We start from the raw sequence: 5,000 nt of genomic DNA, 5'->3' as shown, positions 1-5,000 counted from the left end.
CCATGATCGATCCGTGAGCTACTTCCATTATGGGGCGTCTCAACCTCTCAGGTACCATAACTTGTTTAAGCAGTTTACCACCATTCACGTAAGGATGCTTGTACAGGCGGTACAGTACTCCAGATTTTTCTTCGAAGGAAATCTCCGCCTGACCCTTCACTAACACACCGTCTCGTTCCCAGAACTTCCGCAGACTCTCATCTTCACGCTGCATTTGCTTGAGTTTCTCTCTATCCACAATAGGGTTTTCACAGGTACTAGGCACCTTCAAAGTCGTGCGTTCATACTTTTTCTTAGCTTGATTTCGGGTAGTTACTGCACAAGCCTCTTGCCAACTGGGGTCTGGATTCTGTGCATCCCTTGCATCACGTACATTACCAATAATTAAGTCGTAGATAGGATCTGAAAGGCACTGTGCTTCTACATGACCCTTAAGATAAGGTGTATCAACATAAATTCTTGCTATAGGCATCTTCCTCGCTGTGTTGTCAAAAAGCAACATGACGTTAAAATCTCCGGTGAACTGAGCCTCGCCGACAAGGTCTTTCTTGACTACAACTCCACTCAACCGGTATCTCTTAAAACGTCGACAGTCTTCTCTCTAACCCTGCCCAACAGGTATCTTACTTCTTACTCCAATTAAAGGTTCAACACAGGCATTACTTAGCAAAGGGACTTTCTTGCCACAGGCTAACAGAAGCTGATCGTTTTGAATACACGACTTGCCTTCCTCCGGGGTAGCGTTAAGATCTGGTGACTCAACCAAACAGCCAGCACTAACTTTTCCACGTTGCACAGGGTTACCATCTTTACCTTGGCCTCCTGACTTCCGTCCACCTGATCGACAGTTCCTCGCTTCATGACCTTGCTTGCCACATAGGAAACACTTTCTTGCTAGAGCTGGGCAGTTAATTGCTTTGTGTCCGCGGGCATTACACTTGTAACACTGGAGAGCTGTTGTGTCACTCTGTGCGTTCTTTGTTTCTTACGCCTTGGACTGTACTAACGGCTTCTTGGTCGCAGAGCTAAACAAGTGCTTTCCATGAGCTTCCAAGTATTGATCGGCGATTTTCGCTATCTGGTCAAGCGTTTCCGGGGCTCTTTCACGAAGGTGAATAGCTAACTCTTTTGGACAAGAGTCAATAAACTGTTCTTCCACAATGAGATCTTTTAGGCCTTCAAAAGAACGTTCAGTGTGTGACAGTTCCAACCAACGCAACAAGTATCTCTCCAGTCGCACTATAAACTGTTCTGGGCTCTCATCAACTTCCGGCTTTGACGCTCTAAATTTACGGCGAGAACCATCCTCCGTAAGGTCGTATCTCTTCATCAAAGCTATCTTTACTCGGTCATAATCTTGGGCTGCTTCCTCGGATAACCGCGAATAAACCTCTAGCGCACGTCCAGACAAAAGAGCACTAAGTTTCGAAGCCCATCCTGTCTTCTCCCATTTAGCTGTCGCTGCAAATCTGTCAAATCTTTGTAAATAAGAATCCAAGTCGTCCGTGCCATCGACAAATGAGTGAAGCTTGGGTGCCTTGGCCCTATCCTCTCTCACTTCAAGACGCCCTTCAGGACTCGCCGCAGCCAAACGTGCAAGCTCCAACTCGTGTTCTCTTTTTGCCGCTTCAATAGCCTCCTTCTGTTTCAACAGCTCGGCTTCCATCTTCAATTTTCTTAGTTCGCGTTCTTGTCGCCTAGTTTCTCTCTCTTCGTCTTCCCTTCTTCTATCTTCTTCAAGTAATCGACGTCTCTCTTCCTTTTTTCTTCTCTTTCTTCCTGTTCCCTTCTTCGTTCTTCTTCAAATTTTCTGCGTTTCTCTTCTGTTTCTTCCTCCAATTGTCTGCGTTTTTCTTCTTTTTCTTCCTCTTCCCTCCTTTTTTCTTGTTCTAACTTTTGTTGCTCCTCTACAAACTCGAGCAGCTTTGCTCCTTCCAATCCAGAATTCTTTTCCCATCTGCAAAAGCTTTTCCATTTCCATAGCAGTATTTCACAGCAAAAACACAATATACTCTCTTGTACAGTTCTTACTTTTACTTTTTCCTTCTTGAATTGTCCTTTTCTAGTTTATGTAGTCGGCAAGCAAATGAATTCCTCTCCCGGACAGGCCCCCAATGTTACGAGTTCGAATGTTGTGAGGAAAGGTAGTTTGCAAACTAAACTGAACGCAGGGTTGTCGGAACAACAACAAGAAGATTTATTCCAAAATGAACGTAGTTTCCACGAAGTAAAACTCTGAACAACTCGTACTCGACAAACTCACACGGCCTCCGCCAAACTGAATAAACACTGCTTCTGTCACACTTGACTAAACACGGCTAACTCCAACTCTCTTCGTTTGTGAAAAACTAGTTAAAAAACTCCGCTAGGACTGGTCTATTTATATACTCGCACAATAAACTTCTAGAACTTTCTAAAATAGTAATCAATCTAATTATAGAAGGATTACAAAACACACCGATTTAGAAACGCTTACGCACGGACCTAAAAATAAACAAACTACGAACTCTCGCGAAGCTTCTAGAAAGTAACGCTAGTCACGCAATGCTATTTTTCGTAACACCCTGTTATATTCCTTAGGGGTTATACCATTCGATGACACTATGGAAGTCGCGCTGCAGCGAGCTTGGAGTCTACAGATATCCCATAACGCTGATATTGCGAAAATACACTTTGATCAGAGAAAGCGGTACAAAATTATTCTCCCCACAACTACAACTACTTTCAAGAGCCTCGTCGATGACAAAGCACTGAGGACTCGAACGCACCTCACATGGCTAGTTTATAATTATCCTGATTATGTAGTGCACAATAGAGCGGTTTTCAAAAGGACATTTGCAAGATGACGGTATTTGACTGCAAGTCCCAGAATCCTTCAAGTTTTGCTTGTCTCATGCTAATTAGAGCTATTGTTGTTTTTACCCCACTGAGAATACAAAATTTAAATAAGAAAAAAGAATTAAACTGAATTCTGGTAGTTGTAGTCAAATGACGCCATCGTAAAAGTTTCCTATTGAGTGTCGAAAGTAATTAGTGAATTGCTTTGGTTTTGAATTACTTCACTCAGTGATTGGTTCAAAGTTCTCGCGCCACTTTTTCAACCAATCACAAGTGAAACCAAAACCAATCGTGGCTTACTGGTGCACATTTCCCGGCGCTTTGTGCCGGCTACGTGTAATTACTTCAATTTCTTGTTGGTTTACTGGATTGCCTCCGTCCTTTTTGATTAGCCATAGTAATTACTTTGGTTCTGCTTTGAAATTCGCTCTATTACAAATAATAAACATGACACTAACTTAGCGATGATCTTTTAAAAGAACACTGGGTAGTGTACCGTAAAATCTTCGAAAGAGTGCGACACTTTCATCTGAGTGAGAATTTCGCTAGTTTTATGAATTTAATGAATATCTTACATGTGAAAGTTGCTTCAAATTTGGTGTTAAGACAAAGTGTTTGCTGACCAGTTGAACGTTTCGTTTGATAACTTAAAACTTTATGGCTGTTTCCCTCCTACGGGTCGTGATAAAGAATACCTGTCAGATAAGACGTACATTAATCCCAGTGGACGTTTTGTTTACTAAAAAAATAGTATACCATTTTCATTCATTAATTATGCCGCTCATTGTACGGCGTGGTTGAGTTATGGGAAAAGATTGTGGCCTTCGGCCGCCGACGCGACTTGCTGCTTATAGCTTGTAAACCAAAGACCATATCAGACCATATCAGTAACGAGGAACCACAGAAAAGACCTTTCTTCAAAACGCAGAAACCCTCTTCTAAAACTCCGTTAATGAATGGATACAATAAAACCTAAGGAAAAGCTAGACAAAGGTTCCTGATATCTTTTTTCTCAGAGATTACCCGAGTGACCACAGAAGCAAGCGGTTGCCCCTCTATTAGTGGTAAGGTTTCCCGCCACAAACGAATCTGGATCGCGAAATTGATCGAAACCAGAAATGGGAAAAGTCGCCAAACAGTACCTTGACACCATAAACAAAGCTGTCATCTCCGCGACCAACCTAAACCAATGGAAGAACACCTCAACTGTAATAAATTGGTTCAAAGCGATTCCCAACAAAAGCCATTCACGGTTCATCAAATTTGACATTGTGGAATTCTACCCATCTATATCAGAGAATCTCTTAGATAAAGCCATTGCCTACGCCAGCTCAATAACCTCCATCCCAAACAGGGCCCTAGCCGTCATCAAGAATTCAAGAAAATCTCTCTTGTTTGACAGCAGTGACACATGGGTAAAGAAAGGGCCAAACTCGCTGTTCGATGTCACAATGGGTTGCTTCGATGGTGCCGAGGTCTGTGAATTAGTAGGGCTTTACCTCCTAAGTAAACTATCCGCCTTTGTCAACAAAGCGTCCATAGGCCTATACAGAGACGATGGCCTCGCTGTAGTTAGCAACATCAGCGGACCCACCCTAGATCGCTTGAGAAAGCGCATAACTGCTCTCTTCAAAGAAGAAAACCTTTCAATCACAATCGAAACGAGCCTATTTTCCACCGACTTTCTGGACGTAACGCTGGATTTACAGAGAGAAAAGTACTACCCCTACAGGAAACCCAACAACAAACTATCATACATCAATGCACGGTCGAATCATCCACCCACCATCATCAAAGAGCTGCCAATAATGGTCAACAAAAGAATATCTGACCTGTCTTGCGATAAAGACGAATTCGACAAAGCCAAAGATGTCTACAAATTGGCGTTTAAGGAAAACGGGCACAACGCAACCTTCAAGTACGAGCCCGCCAAGCAAAACAGCAAACGGAAAAGGAACCGTCAACGCAATATCCTCTGGTTCAACCCACCATACAACCTGCAAGTCAAGACCAACATCGGAAAAAAATTCATCTACCTGATCAAGAAACACTTCCACAAAGGCCACAAGCTTCACAAAATTCTCAACACGAACACAATCAAGCTTAGCTACTGCTGCACAACCAACATGACAGGCATTATCAGGCAACACAATGCAAAAGTA

The sequence above is a fragment of the Montipora capricornis genome, chromosome 3, assembly GCF_036669925.1.
Source record: "Montipora capricornis isolate CH-2021 chromosome 3, ASM3666992v2, whole genome shotgun sequence".
Classification (NCBI taxonomy): Eukaryota; Metazoa; Cnidaria; class Anthozoa; order Scleractinia; family Acroporidae; genus Montipora; species Montipora capricornis.
The sequence above is the reverse complement of the archived record's forward strand: the minus strand, read 5'-3'. Positions refer to the sequence as shown.